We start from the raw sequence: 17,175 nt of genomic DNA, 5'->3' as shown, positions 1-17,175 counted from the left end.
TAAATATCATAAAAAAAAAACACAAGACACAGATAGACAACAACAGTTATTTTAATTCTTATGTATTTTAAGAAATGTCAACCACAGACAGAATTATTATGCAAGTGATATATCAATAGGATTATTATTTATTTCAATAAATGTAATCATTTAGATATCATAATATTTGAGGCTATAATATTATAAATCAGTTTGGTTTGTTTTGGTGACGTAATATGTAAAAATGATATGTGGCCCGTGATACTTTGCACTTGCACCATAGTGCGGCCCAGTGGAAAAAAGATTGAGAACCACTGCCCTAAACTTAAAGGGGTCATATAACATTCTGATAAAAAGAACATTATGTTGTGTATTTGGTGTAATGAAATGTTTTTATGAGGTTTAAGGTTAAAATAAACACATTATTTTCCACACAATGTACATTATTGTTGCTCCTCTATGCCCTTCCGCCTTTCTGAAACATATTGATTTTTACAAAGCTCATCGTTCTGGAAAGCGAGTGAACCTGTATGCTGACTGGGCCAGTTATCCAGTGTGTTGTGATTGGCTTAATACCTCAAGCGTTTGACAGAAAATGTTATGCCCCTCACCATACTGTACACCCCCCCCACCCCGCACCACCGTCTCATGGCAACGACCAGACAAAACCAATAAAAACCCATTAAAACACAGGCATTTGTTGCATCCAGTGGGGACATAATTACTTATAATGACTTATACTGTGTTTTGCATTACGGGGCAGCTGTGGCCTAACGGCTAGAGAATTGGACTTGTAACCAGAAGGTCACAGGTTTGAGTCTCGGTGCTGGCAGGAGTTGTAGGTGGGGGGGAGTGAATGAACAGTGCTCTCTTCCACCCTCAATACCCATGGCTGAAGTGCCCTTGAAGGCAAATTATTTGTGTGTTAAAAATAACAATCGTTGATTTCAAAATGTAAAGAAATGCATATATTCACTTGCCATTGGAGGAACCAACCCCAGTGACATCACACGTGGTGGTACTGCAAGATGGCAGCGCCCTTGCTCAAAAGCTATAACAAAACCTTTTTTCTTTAAAATGCTACATTAATCACGTTTGTTATATATTTTTTTAATCAAAGTGGAAATCACTTTACTAAAATAATGTTAACTTAACTGACTACTTCACTTCCACTTTGAAACTTGCGTTTGAATCATCAGTGGCAAATTCTTTAAATATAAAACATGTACTTACAGGCACCAGACTGCCCTTGCAAAGTTGGAACTGCCTCACTTTATAGAACAGCCTTTGAGCGCACACCCATCGTAGGCTAGTCTGCAGGTCAGGAAACAGTCCTCCATAAAATGTGTCACACAGCGTCAGACACTGCGGGCTTGAAGTGAGGAACGGCCGGGCGGGTTAGAGAATGGCGCGGCCAGCAGATTCGACAAATGTGATGACAATCAGGACTGACTGGGACTCCCACTTCGTCTACACAATGTGAAACCCCAATCTGCACCTATCCACAGCGCGAATTGATGTATTTCCACAGAGACCAGCACGGTTCAGACATCTAAACATGGACGAAGCGGATATTTCATCCTCTCTTTTGGAAGGCCAAACAAAGTAGTTTTGAGTTTACAATGACACACACACAGCGTCTCCAACAAAATGGCGCGCAACAAACAACACTACAGCGAGAATAAACAATTGTGCTTTCTTTCTCTGCATGAACATTTGGGCCCATCGGTGTTATGGAAAATCTTCCACACAGTGAACGTTAGACGTCGTGGGGGGCCATTTTTAAATGAAGGATCTGAGGCGTTTTTAGGAAGGCTACATAGTGGACAAGTCTTAACTTTTATAAAGAATATCTCTTTGGGTTTGAGACTTTGTGCTCTTAAGAGTGCAACTCTACAGATCTTCTTTATGCCACCCAGAGCTTGTAACACTCCAAAGAGAACGGAAAAAAAAATTTAACGTGCATCATCATGACCCCTTTAAAAATAAAGGTTCCAAAAGGGGGGTTTTCTCAGCAATGACCAGAATTTTGGGCTTCCACAAAGACTTCAGTTGATGCAGTTCTTATCGTTTTTCTCAATTGCTAGACACATCATTTCTTGAAAACTATGGCCTCATATTCTCACAAAACAGTAAACACAAACGATAACCTCTCACACGAGTACCAAACAACCTATTTTCAGGTCAAAAATGAGACGCATTCCCCTTCACACATTCACTCTGCTGTGACAAAACCCGTTGACATCACACAACAAGCCTCAAAAGCACACACACTAAACATAGTTTAACACGGTTGAGTGCAATCCACTCAAAACAATACTACACACCATACCCTGTGCTTGTGGTTCTCCCCCTCAAAGAACATTTAACATGCTGAGATGTGTGTATTTGTCCACCATTTTCATTCATTTATGGTACTGTACAGTACAATACACCAAACAAACAACAACAAAAAAATATTCTTTTTTTTCTGGGGGCCCAGCACTCACATCTATGGTTCTGGGACAGACATCACAGGCTATACTGGCTTCCATAGCCAGGCCAGCCAGGGGGTAAAATCCTCGTGCAATGACCTGATCCAACCCCCCCGGTCTACCACAAATCAACCGTGGTAATGTCTAAGTGGGTCAGCTTCTTCCCCTTCTCTTGCCTTGTCCTTTTGCCATTCATTCCAGCGTCTCTCCCGCTTCTCGCTCTCTGGGCTGTGTTCCTAACAAAAAATAGAAGTACTGATTTTAACAAAAGTAACTTTTTAACAAAAGTGGAAGCAGACAGAAACTCTATCTGTATGTAAGAGGCATATTGATGCATGTGTGTTGTAAAACAGAGAGACAGCTTGCTCTAAAGTTACAGTAAAGAACACTGAGGTAACACCTACCTGTTTTCCCCCTCCCCCTCCCTGTATGGTTCTTATGATCGGATGGCGAAACGGTGAAGCGACACTTAAGTTGGCTGAACTCCATTGCCCCAGCCCTCCCTCATAGTCCAAACCATGGACAAGGACATCGGCCCAACTAGTTGGCACAAATTTCATTCTGAGACTCCTTGTCTCCTTTGCCACCTCCTCCTCGCCTCCCGCTTCCGCTCCTTCACCTCATTTCCGGCAACACTCTCTTACTAACGAACAAAATACAAAAAAAAACAATACTCGGCTCTTGCTGCATACGCGTCCCTCCTCCTTTTATGTCCCTCTTTCGCTGCCTTTTCCTCCGGTTCCTACGTCTCTCTGGTGTCCTCGAACGCTTTTTCAATCATCACGTCGTCTCTGGATCCATTGTTCCAACAACTTTAATGAACTGAAGGGGGGCTCTGTTTATCTATCTAATTGAAGAACTCTGTTCAGATTGGTGTGTGATAAATGTTGACATCTTAGTGTTTTCCACGTGGGTATCTGTGTGCAGAAAAAAAAAAAATGAGCTCAAAGTTTATGCCGACTTGATGTGAATAATATTGAATGCTAGTTGCTTCTAAAATGACCACATGGTGTAAGGACTGAGAAATGTAGGGATGGTTGTGGTGTTGAGGTTTTGCAGCTAAGAGTTTCACCACAATCTCGGAACTCATGTGTTTTAAAGCAGGAGAATAGTATTTATAGTTCAGCACAGAATGGGGTGTGCTTTCTGAAATAATGTCTTATGGGTCTTGGAAATCTTAGCTCACAAGAGCCTGCTTATAGTGTGTTAAGCCAATCGTAGTGAGAACAAACTGTATAAAAGGAAAAACGTTTTTGCTTTATTGTAAATAACTATATAAGAAAATTTTTATTTTAGTTTTTACTATGATTCTTCAAGGGACACTCAATGGCATTGTTTGTTTTTTTTTGTTTTTCGTCTAGCCAGAAATTTGTTACCTTTTGCGTCAAAGCACAGGGTTAATTGTAATGTATCAGGTTTGGCAGTGTTTTTGAGAGTCAACAGTCCATTAAGCGATCAAGAGGACCACCTAGGCGGAAACTGTGTGCCAAAGGCGATATGGGCAGGACTGTGGTTTTTTATATTTATTTATTTCTTTTTTGCTTTCTACTAGTGTGATACAACCACAAAAGTTGTGTAATGGACTTACTTAGTTACTGTAAGGATGCATGATTGATGTTTAATCCCCATGTGATTTTGGTGGTAGACCGGTTTTAATGTCTGCTGGCATGAGGGGATGTTTAAATGCATGTTACGTGGCAGTCAATGGAGGGCAGTGAGTTTATGAGAAAACTGGGTTTCATCTGGCGTTTTATGTATTTTTATGGGACTGCTTGTTTGCTGATTTCATTGGTTTTGCAAACATGTCCAAAGGACTACAGGAACAAAGTAGCTGTTTGGCTGCTGCCTATAGTAATATAGATAAATGAGCATTGATGTTGTCCAAAGTCGCATCTTAAGAGAGTTTGGGGCAGTCTGAGATCGACAGCACTTCTGGCGAGTTTATTGCAGTCCTGCTCAGGAGAGTGTGAAAGAAAAGAGACAATATAACACTGTTGGACAAAACTGGATAATTGGCTCACCAGGAAAATGAACTGCATGATATCTTACTGTTTGTTTATCACAATAATACCATTGAGGAGAAAATGTTTGTTCACGTCCCAAGGCTACGTTCACGTTGTTTTTACATGATGAACGGAGAACATATGTTTTGTTTGTAAGTATGATAGAATTGGTAAATCAGCTGCGAATAGACAAAATCTAAATACAATAAAGAGACCTCCTAAAAATGTAGACCACTTATCAGACCCAATAGGTTGGAAAACAGGCTGTAGGAACAAACCAACTAAACATTAATGAATAGATAAACTGAATTGATCGATTTTGTACTGTATGTGTCTGTTCCTTAACACTAAAACTACTGTAATGTTTGGTTAATTCCATCCTGCAGTTACCACTGCCACTTGCACAAAAGAGAGATTTTTTCGGTTTACATAAGCCAGAAAACCGTTGCAGCTGTACATATCTGTGTGAACGCATCATATGGAAAATATATGGTTGTTATAATGAGTGTCAAATCACGCTTACTACCTGAAACATACTGCAACCGGACATGCTTTACTACATCTTAAATGGTTTTAAATATCATTCTACACTTCTTATAAGGGTTCATTGTATTCTAATTATTGTTCATGCAGTTTAACCTCATGTTAACTGAGATTTAACACTGAATATTTAAGGCAGATAGGGATAATGTACAAATTAAATTATACTAATCAGGTTGTCATATAAAAGCTCTACTCTTGTTAAAAAAAAAGGGGACGGGTTAGGACACAGACACTGTTCATTCAACTAAGAATAGTTTAAGCACGCTATTTGTCCTAAAATTACCATAATTTGGCTAATATAAATCTGTTTTGCTTCAGGGAATTGGGGGGACCAGTTTAAACATACCTTCCTAATACAAAAATACATTTTAGTAAAATTTTAGATTAACAAATTATGTTCATTTTAAATTGTCATCTTAAATTAAAATGAATTGGGTTTAAAAGGGGATTTAGGGGATAAAAAAAGGGGTAAATAAGACTATAAATTATAAAAAAAATGATAAATAATAAAATATTTTTTAAAGTAAACAATTTGAAACTATTTGAAAATTATTTTTTTATTTTAAAAACATGCCACGTTCATTTTAAAAGGTATACATAATAATTTTTAAAAATGGTAATTTTTTTATTGTCTTGGATAAATCAGTCCGTAAAAGTAGCCTATATTTTTTTTTTCAAATGGTGAAAAATGTTAAGATTTTGCACACGGATTTACTTCTATTTTTAAATTTCTGTATTTAAAACAGTTGCAAAGTTACATTTTTGCTAATTTCCCCTCTAGCACTTTTCTCTGTTAAAATTTAATTTTTTCCCCCCCCGTGAAGAAAAAAGTCCGTTGGATTTGTTTGCCATTTCAATTATTTTAACTTTGACAAGTGGTAAGACCACGGGAAAGCAGCCAAAAAAATGGGAAATGGCTGATAACCGGCTCTATCCCCAAGAAAAACTACCTCCAAAGGAAAGATGATGAATTCAACTTTTTAAAATCCAAACCTGAGGCACAGGTAAAATTTAACATAAGAGGGGATTAGAGTGAGAGGAGGTGTAAGGGGAGAAAAGAAAAGAAATTGACCCAACAGAGAGCGAGTGTTTGTGCCCTTTTTATAAGAGAAGAAAATGGAAGACGAGAGGAGCTGCAATAAAAAAAAGGATGATGCCTTGAAGTGCTCCAGTGAAGAGGGTAATAAGTAGGAAAAACCTCTCGTCAAATGATCACAGCCATCAGAGAGGTACAAGGAGAACAAAGAATGAGCCAAATGGGGGGGGAAAATCAGTTTAAAGGACAGTCATGAGCTTTCTAAAAACTTGTAAAGTGCTTTCTAGTTGAACAAAGAAATTTTCCCATAAAACGGTCCCTTTTTTTCTTTTAAAAACTATGGAATTTGCCCTATTCACAGGCAAATTGATTCCCAGGGACAAATTTTTCCCACAGATGTGCTGTGTCATGTCAGGAAAATTTTATTTGATTTTCCCCTCGTATTTTAAAGGGGGTAGGAAATTTTTTTAATTGGCATATTTGTCCAAGATAAGGAGTACAAAGCATTTTAGTCTTATTCTTTTAAAAACGTAAAACTTGTTTTTGGGCCCAAACCCACACATTGAAAAATTTTTGGAAATGACTTTCTGCATATTATGCAGGATTCATTTTTGGACGTAGAGTGATGGACATAGGGAAACCATAGCAATAATGGACAAATATGTGAAATGTGCATTAAAACTAGGCACCCCCCATAATTTCAAGCACATTCAGTGTTTTTCTGGAACCGGGTTTGATACGCTTTTATTGCAAAAAAAAAAAAAAAAAAACCAAATAGCTACAAATCCCACAAAATAAAATTTAATAATGCTTTTCCAATTCAAGCCAGGACAAATAAGGTATTAATAAAATAATAACTAGAGAGGGGGACTATAATGCTTGTTTCAATTTAGTGAGATAGCCTACTCCCCTGAATTACATTCTGGTAGGGGGGACCCTGGGGTGGCCGCAAATTTTGGGGGGGGACCGGTCCACCCATGGCCACCAGTAGAAAAACCCTGAAATGTGTATGGGAATGCATTCCAATGCAAATATATCCACTGGACTAGTCTAGACTCGAAAGAAGGGGGGCCCCCCAGATAAAAACCTTGTGGAAACACCCTTTTGGATGTAAAAAATAAAACTTACTGTAGAACAGAAAAACCCCAGTAAATCAGTTGTTGGGATCAGTTTTGGAAAAAAAAAGGGAAAAAAAAAAAAGAATAACACAGGAAAACAAAAGGTAGTAAGGCCACTCCACACGAGCCAGAGTTTCCCTATCAATTTTTTTTTTCCCCCGGTCTTCCTAACACGGGTCGTCTCAAGAAAATCGGGTGTAACACAAAATCATGAAAGACTCAAAAACAATGTAGTTTTTACATCCCAGATATTTAGGTAATTGTGGAAAGGTTACTAAAATGGAGATAAGATTTGGGGGGAATGTGCAAAACCTTGCATGCTAAATACAAACCCAACACAAAACCCAAGACAAAAGGAACAATAATTATTAATTGTGTTATGTTTTTTTTAAATAAAAAAATACAGCCGTTATGTTTGTCTTTTGGGTTGTTGTTAGGTGAAATAGTGGGTTGATTAGGGTAAAGGACGTGGGGTGAGGGACTTCATGTTCCCAAAATACAGATGGCAAAAACAATTTTTAATAACTTGATTTCTCGATATTGAATAATTTTTGAATTCAAATGTTTATATTTACATGGTTCCATATAAGCTGGATTTTTGTGGGTTACATCCCTCCTTTTAAGCCCTGTGCATGGCCTAAACTGTTTGATTAAAAAGGGGTTGAATACCGGGAATTGAATAGGGAATATGCAAGGCTTTACTCAGACTCTGGAAAAGGATGACCAAATGCCCGTGGGGGGGTACGTTAGGCAGTAGCTTTCCTGTCTTCTGAATATTTATTTTCATTCAGGTTCATTTTTGACCAGACACCTCTGTTTCCTTTCCCTTTTTTGGAAGTTTGATGGGACATTCCTCAGGTTAAGGTAAAATTCTCTCTTCAAAAATTTAGGCAGGCTTTTTTTCAGGGATCAGGTGGTGCTTTTGGGGAATCAGGTGGGTTTTTCTTTTTAGGATCAGGTAAACTGTCTTTTTAGGGATCAGGTGGGGTTTGCGCTTGGAATCGGTAGGTTTGTGTCAGACCCTTACTGAATTTTACATCACAGTAAAACTGGCCCCAAATTAGCCTTTGGCGGGGTTTAAATAGTGTCATTCGGTGTTGGAGTGTGCTATGACATTTGTTTGGATTCAGCCCCCTTTTTGTCCCTCAAACGGGATGGCCCTATTTTTAAATGATCTGGCTTTAAAAACACCTTTCAATGTCCCATACAAAGTGATTTTTCCTATTGCCCTCCGGTGGATTTTAGTCATCTGAGATGTAAGTTCTGTCTCTTAAAATTTCAATTTCTGTTTTTGACTCAAAAGTAGATGTACTGGAATACCCCTGATTATGGGACGACACTTTCTGTTTTGAGGATTAAAGTATGCTTCTAGGGCCCCTCATTTCATCTGCTGGCGAAGTAAAGGAGGGCTCTGCAAAGAAGGTGGGTTTTCCACATGTTTTAGCTGCAATTCTGATTTTAAAACAGTTGCCCCAAACCAAGCCTCTAAGAATGTTACAATTTGTCTGTCAAGGTCGTTTGAGGCACACCTCCCTCCTGAAGGGGGATCAGCATACTTGCAGCTTTATCAGATTGTTTTGCTAATACAAAGGTACCTTGCAAAGGAGTATCTCTGTTTTTTAAAACGTTGCTGAAGGGGAATCAGATGTCCAGTAATGCCGGGGGAGTTAAAGTGTCAGGTGTTTTACTTAGTCAACAGCAGTGACAAGTATTAATGTGGTCTGTAGTAATGTCTTTTTGGGTTTTCAAATGGAATTCTGAGCTTGTTGCAACTTTGTAGGGGGCAGCACTTTCCGGGGCCTAGTTTTTATGGCAGGGCCCCTTTTCCCCACAATAGGGGACAAAGGTTTTGCTACTTTTTGATGGATCTTGGTGGCTAAATAAGCAAATTGCCAAAGGGGCATCAAATAAAGATCCCAAGAAACAGCCAGAAAAAAACTTGTGAGACAGAAACCCGTACGACCGTTCTGAGCCTCCATTTGGAGGAAAAGAAAGACCTTTGGTAAAAAGCCCAGGAAGGACGGCTTTCTTTGGTCAGAATGCATTTTCTGCCCTTCATCACCAACAGGGGATTCCTGGTTTTTCGGACACCATAAAAATTGGACTTCTGGATGCAGCATCATTGGGTGAAACAAAGAGAGACCACAGAGATCCATCCAAATCCATAAATTTCCAAATCCAAATTTCAGGTAACAAATGGTAAGTGAAACACACTATTCCCTCCTTTTTTTTTAACTTATTCATTATTTCTGAAATATATTTTTTTCTTTGTCTTTTTTCGTTTTAAATTTCAGGTTGAATTATAGTGTTGAGCGCATTTTTGGGGGTTATAGTAGCCCAAAAAATTTGGCCTTGAAAAAATTTTTATGAAAAATGTGATGGTGGAAATCGTTAATAGTAATGACTAAAAATTAGGAATGTTTTTCAGACAAGCTGGTTTTGGGGCTCACAATGAATGGGGGTTTTTAAATCTGCCGAACATGTAAATGATTACAACCTCCTTTTAAATTTCCCGCAGTAAAATTTTAAAATTTTCTGGGCAATTTTTTTTTTCCTTATTTTGACTTAAAACCCAAATGAAATGGCAATCGCCCCAATTTTTTTTTTTTTTTTTTTTTGACCTTTTTTTTTTTTCTCCTTTGGGAATTGTTGGTTTGTGGGAAAGTGTTGTCGTGTCCCAATTTCCCGTTCTTCATTTTCAGTGACAGGCCGTGGAGGTAAGGAACCCGTCGGTCATCAGACAGCTTTTTTTTTTATGAAAAAAAAAAAATAAAAAAAAAATTGAGAATTAGCAGGTATGATTGAACAGTGATGTAGGCAGAAACCTAAGACCTCCGGGATCTTTCCAGAGACAAATATGATAGTTTATGATATTATCTTTACTGTTTCTCCATTTCTTAACAGATTGATGTTGGGCTCTTCTGAGGCACCAGAGCTGTGTTTTAGGCACAATAGTCTTATGTGATAGATTAACACATGATTCTTCTTAATGGGTTGGCTGGAAAATATCCAACCTTCTTTTTACATCAACAAGCTAATGCACCTGTGAATTAATGTCACCCCTTATGCCATTTATCAAGTCAACTATATATTATTGTGTAGGATGGGATAGAACATACCGGGCATTGAATAGCACTTAGTGCAGTATGTGATATTTTGAGAGGATTTTATTTCATTTTTTAATTATTATTATTTATTTAGTTTATTTTTTGCAAATCTGTATAGTGAATGAAGTACTATGGATTCAGCAAAACACAATAGCACTCATACTCGAGTAAAAACAAAATGTTTCTATGTTAGAATACATACAGAAAACACAGAAAAATCAATGTTAATTTAAGGAATGTAATGTGTGCTACGCTTTTTTTTTTGTGTGTTTTTGTTGTGGTTTTTTCTCAGGTATGTTACAGCACATGGCAGTAATCCCCTTACCACATTTATTCAATTCATAAAGAGAATTGAGTAAACCTCTCTCTACTATTGTAATTCAGTTCAAAAGTGAACTGAGCAAATCAACATTTACTTGCAAAAATTAATTCCAGCCAATGGTAAGAATAGTATGCAATTGTGACTTTATTCTGGAGCAAAAAATAAATAAAATAAAATTTAAAAAGTTCAAACGGGCATTTTTTATTGGTGTATCATACATTTAGGGATGGGGAGATGCAGAGAGAAAAATTAAGGGAAAGGAAGAGAGATAACATTGGGGTTCAAAAAATTTGTATTGGGCCAAGCTTTGGGGCCGGTGTGATAAATTTCTGAATAAATTGTGTACGCTTTGAGCAATCCCTTTCCCCGGATAAGTTCCAATGTATAATTCTCTCTAATCTATGGCTTCAACACTAGCAAAGCACAAATCAAATTTGGTTAGTGAAGGGGGAAGCTCTGAAATTTCATTCCAATAAACCTCCCTGCATTTGAAAAACGGGAAGGGCTAATGTAATTTCTGCGGACCCCCAGAATTTTTCCCAATAATTGAATTAAAGTGCCAGGTCTTTTCCCTTTTTTAGCAATTTTAAAGTTCAGAGAGAAGAAAGAAAACCCCTTTTTTAAAAAATCAAAAGAAGGTTGCCTTTATTTGTATTTTTTTTATTTATTTTAAGAAATAAAAAAAATACATACATAGCCCTTACTCAGGAAGCAAATAAAGGGGATGCTGAAATTTTCCCAAAACCCAATTTATATCTGGTCAGCATCAAAGCGAGGAATACCCTCTAACCTTTAATTTAAAAATTTTAAACAATTTTTTTGCCCTGTGATTATAGTGTTTTTTTGGTGGAATTAGGTAAGCTGTAAAAAAAAACCCAGGTACCGGGGAAATGTACCCCAAATGCAGCCAACCCCCCACCCAGGACCAAAAATCGCAATAGTAGCAATGGATCAGAAAGAAAAGGCGTTTAAACCCTAAATGAATCTACTTAAAAACCCTTTAACCCTATACATTCTATATATACCACGGAAAATGTAAAACTGTATACAATCTTCTTAATATTCCTTTGTATTGTTTTGCCTTTTTATTAATTCAAACTCTTTTGAATGAATGTTTTAGAATTGCTTACTGTAGTTAATCATATAACAAGTATATCATGTTTGACATCAATGAGTAGCAGTTTTAATTTCCTGCATATTCCTGTTTTTTGCATTTTAGTGTTATAAGAATCTTAAAGGTTTTTCCTGCATCACCCACTCAAATTTAATATGTAAATCACTTTGCTAGAAGACAAAAGATCACAAACATTCCCTTTGAAAATGCAATTCATCATTAGCTCATTCGCCTCATGAGGGTGTGATATCTTCATGCTTTAAAGATGACTGTCAAAGAAGAGTAGAGATACTTCTTTGGAGAGAGAACTGGAGCCTAAAATGAATTGCATCAGGACTCTCTTTTAAACAGGGACGACGTGCAAGTATTAAACTCAGTATTCCCTAACTGATACATTACGTATCATCTTCCACTTTTCACAAAGATGTGTCAGAACTAAGAAACTGATATTTCCTTCAGGCTTTAGATCTACTAAGTATCAAATCCTGACATAACTTCATGCTTTTATCCTTCACTTTGCTCAGCTTTAACCCTCTTCCTCTGCCAGAATGTGTGTATATGTTTTGGACTTAGTGTTAATAAAGTCGTGCTTATATGACACTTGAGGTTGTTTATTGCTTTGCTCATAACTGGAGTCCCTAATCATGCCGCTCAAGCTACAAAAGTGTGTGGGATGATTGTTAGGATATTATTATATATGGCCAAGAGACTAATATTCTACTGTAATCTAGAGGATGTCTAATACAGATTCTGTTAAGAATCTCCCCAAACCAGTTTTTTATTTTAAATACTTTTATTAATCATAATTAATGAATACATATTTCCCTTTTAGGTTAATTTGCCACACAGGTCATCATTTTGCTTATCTTTTAAAATGCCAATGTAATGGCTATCGCTGATACTTAATCGAAGAGCAGAACCCCAGAGGGGATGAAATAGAGTTCAAAAATAAAAAGACAGAATTACTTGCTGGATGAGCCAATATGCAGCTTAAGTCATATTTCATACACTGCTGTCCCCATAAAGAGCTGAAGCACTCAGAATCAGCTGAAGAAATTGAATTGCTTTGCTATTATCATAATGCCACTTTTACTTTTTGGAAAAGGAACAGTTTCTTCAGTTCAGACTTTGGGATCTCATTTCAAAGCCTAGGCCTATTAAATCTGATTAAGAGGGATTTATCTAATGCGGTCTGATTTATAAGCTCCTCAGATCTATGGACTCAGATCTATGTAACAGTTGTGATGAGTCAGAACAATTTGGGGGAAAAACAATCTGCAAAGTGACCAGAGACGAAAAAAAATTTTTTGGAATTCTTTCACATCATTGCCTCTTTAATATATCATTATATTGTACTAATATATTTAAGAATTAAAAAAAAAATATAAAAGACATTTTATACATATATATACACAATATGATTTTAATTATTATATATATATATCAAATTTAAAATATATACACATATAATTTACAAATTTATATTTTTAACCAACACACACCACACAACACACACACGACCACATACATATATGTAGTAGTTTTTATGTATGTTTGTGTGTGTGTGTTTTTGGGGGTTGTGTGGTTTGTGTGTAGGATGGATGCATTTTTTGAATGTACGTACTTGCTCGGATAAAGTTTTTTTCTAAATGAAAAAAATGAAATGTCCTTTTAAATTGCTCTCGTAGCAAAGAATAAATTTCCTTGACTGACAGTTTAAACTGAAAGGGAAATTTAGCGTATCATAATTGTGGGGCGGTGTTTGAAAAACCCATGCGAGAAAAAATATTCGTATCCTTTTCGATCCAACAAGTCAAATTAAACATTTCAAATTAAAAGCTAAAAACCACTTTTGCACCGCAGACAAGCGCAGAAATTATTTTTGGGAGGAAGGGGGCCTTTAACATTTTTCCAGGAAAAAATAACCTAAAAGGTTTCAGTGTAATTTTTTGTATATTTATGTGGGATTTCCCACTTAAAAAATTTCTTTATTTTGGCAATATAAATTTTTTTCCGTGGTGTTTGAACAATAAAATATCTAAATTGTAATAAATTACAAGGTCCATTTGACCAAAAAACATAATGGACCCACTTATTGAAATTCCAGGATGAATATATCCCCAGTATACATTTATTATTATTTGTAAAATAATTTACAGATAAATAGCCAAGACAAACTTAAAAATTTTTAATTTTAGAAATAATTCAACTAAAAAGAGCCTTTTTGGGAATACTGCTGTGTTTTGGTTTTATTTCTTGCCTACTTATTTCACTTTTTAAAAGAGGGTGGAGAAACACTATAATGAAAGAAAATATTTTTTTTAAAAAACCCAATTTGCCTATAAATGAAAGATTGAAAAACGCACCCTCAGCTGTTTATTTTAGTGATGGTTGTTTTTCCTGAGGCATCTCTGTGAGTATCTGGTTAAAAAGTATGCCTGTACAGTGAAGGCAATATGACAGTGAAAAATTTGCCCCCTTCAATGAGGGAAGCCCCTATAGGTATGTACCCGGTCTGCAAAAACTGCTAGGGGAAACTTTTAACCTATGTGTCGGAGCTTCATCTAAAACACAGATGCGATTCACAATTTTAACCTCTCCTCCAGCCTCGCTCTCTCTCCCCTCATAACCGAGGAGTCAGCGGGGCTAAGTTTCATTACGTTGAAAACCCCTTTTCCCTAAAGGAGGGAACGAGACGTCACATCATGACCACGAATTAGGATTCATTAGAAGACCAATCCATTTTGAGTGTAAACTAAATGACCAATGCACTTTGCACTTTAGGAAGGTTAAATGATTGTAACCCTCTTGGGAAAATGGCAGAAAGTCTCCCGGGGAACACAGGCTCTAAAGCTATCCCGGGAATTTACACATATGGGATCAACTTAGGTCTCTACATATGGAACCCACCCCTCTACCGGTTCTTGGATTCATCGAGTGGGGTTGTTGCCGGACTTCCCACGTTGGCTGCGAGGGGATGGATGAGCTCGCAGGGTTTTAAGTTGGACTCTCTGGAGCAGTTTTAGCAACCCGACTCCAACCGGGGCCTCTCAGTGCTTCTACCCATTTGGGGTGAAACACGGGGAGGATCCCCGGCTCCACCGAGGGCTATAAAACTAGCAAACATTTTGGGGGGGTCATGGGCCATGAGCCGTGTTCAGGGGATCCAACATTCTAGAGAGCATCTATCCTTGGGCCTCCTCTGTTAGAGATGGCATTCCCCTTTGGGCCTTGTGAAGAAAATCTGGGGCCTAAAGTTTTGTGTCTGGTCATCCCATCTCAAGTCGGGGGCGTTCTTGACAAAAAATGCAGCAGTTCCCCTACCCTTTATGGGGGGCCATGAAAACCCGGGACAGGTTTCATTGATAAAAAAATTTGCTCACTGACCCAAAGGCTCAAAGGGGCCGTGTGTTTTGGCACCAGGCGGTCCCAAGGGGTATAGGGGAGCCAGGGGATTTTCTCTTCCCCCCCTAAAAAACCAAAGGCCAGGTCAAGTTCCCTGTTCCCCTTCCATGGGGCATGGTTAGCAGCATTCCGGGAATAAACTTTAAAGGGGGGGAGGGAGACAGCCTTCCCCCAAACCCCCTGCTGCAAAAAGGCAGAGGACTCTGAGGGGCATTTTGGGGGGGTTTCTCCGTGAGAAGAACCACTTTCCAACAGGTTCCCTTTGACGTAAGCCTGTCCGTAGATGGGCTTAAAAGGAAGGAGTAAACACTCCGGGGTAGGTCCCTTGAACCTCAGCACCCCATCAGAGGTCGGGGGTGGGTGCCACAGGGGCCCCATCTCGGGGTCAGTAGGCCCTTTCCCTCCGAGGAATCTGCCGGGGAGGGGCTATACAAGACGTTCCAGGAACCAGGTCGATTTGGCCAGTAAGGCCCCATAAGAGGCCCGCTCTCGTCCTCCCGATTTTAACAGATCTTTTTTGAAAAGGGCTCAGGGGGGAAAAAATACTTGTGCATGTCCCGCCAGCTGTGTGCCAGTGGCCCGTGCCGAGTGTTCCCCGGACGGGAGTAAAACAACTGGCAGTGATAGGTCTCTGGAGAGGCAAACAGGTCTACCTGAGAGGCTCTAAAAACTTCCCCAAATCAGCTGGACTTTTTGGGGATGTACCTTGTGGGTTGATTCGCAATGGTCGCAGTGTTGCCCGGTGTGGACCAACATGTGCTTGCCTAGTAAATGCCATCTGAGACAGTTCAAGACAAGGCATACTGCTAACAACTATAGGCAGTTGTTTTGCCAGTGCATTTGGGGGTCCCCCCAAATGATTTGCCAGTGCATTTGGGGGCCCCCCCCCCAGCCATGTAAACCACAGCATGTCTGGGGACCTGTTCCAGGGGCACTCCTGCCTGGAGAAATGCAAGGTCTGACCACAGGGTAGTGCACTGTGACATCGTGTGATTTGCTTGTGGATTATTGTGATGTTTTTAACAGCTGTTTGGATTCTTATTCTGGAGGCTCCCATTAACTGCAGGTAATCCATTGGTGAGCAAGTGATGTAATGCTATAAATTTCTACAAATCCATTCTACAATCTCATCTACAACTTGGATGGCCTGAGTAAATTTTCTGCTAATTTATATTTTTTGGGGGGTGAACTATTCCTTGAACAAATAGCATTTGTATGATCACATATGAACATGCAGTAATGACCAGTACATTGTAAAAAAATGTTTTTGACCATTTTAACTCCAGTACTTTCAAACCATTTATTTTGTGTGTTGTGTGTTACAGTATCTTTACCACAGTAAAGGGCGTTTCTTATAGGTCCTCTTATAGGTTAGTGCTTTATTTCAAGGGTATATATTGAAAAGCTCAATTACATTCAGCTCAGTGTCATCTCTTCTGAGCTAAATATATAAACTGGCCATTGTGATTATTTTCAAAACGGTTGGGGCAATGACATTTTCCTGCACTTATCTGAAATCCTTCAAAATCTTCCTGTGAGAAATGCATTAAAACTGAGATGATTCAAAAAGCATCAAGAGTCACTTAGGCATGTACAATTTACCATTCAGCATCGATTCAAATCTTAATTTGCATAGAGACAGCCAACATGGTCATACTGAGAGGCTATTTTTTCCGTTTCTACTTATGTTGTTATTTTGCATATTCAAACTTGCTTAGAAGTCTAAATGTTATATAATTTTTAACAAATTTAATCAGAAAAAAATTCAGATAAATTCAATTCAATTTAAATAAAACTTATCATTATACCAATCGCCAATATACAAATCCTTGCAAAGCAGCTGTACAATATATGTTTCTACAATATATTTAGTAGTAGCTTATCAGTGGTGACTATGTCAGTAAATGTACATAAGGCAGAAATGTATGGAAAAAAAAAACAATTAAAGACGTAATCAAACAGACTATGAACACTATTAACAGCAATTATTATATGTTGCAATAAAACTTATAGCACAATTGGGTAGTTCTGTATGTTTTAGAGTTGGCATCATCTGAGGTCCTTTGAAGGGTTG

The sequence above is a fragment of the Cyprinus carpio genome, unplaced genomic scaffold (genome assembly GCF_018340385.1).
Source record: "Cyprinus carpio isolate SPL01 unplaced genomic scaffold, ASM1834038v1 S000006584, whole genome shotgun sequence".
Taxonomy (NCBI): domain Eukaryota; kingdom Metazoa; phylum Chordata; class Actinopteri; order Cypriniformes; family Cyprinidae; genus Cyprinus; species Cyprinus carpio.
Note: the sequence above shows the minus strand (reverse complement) of the source record.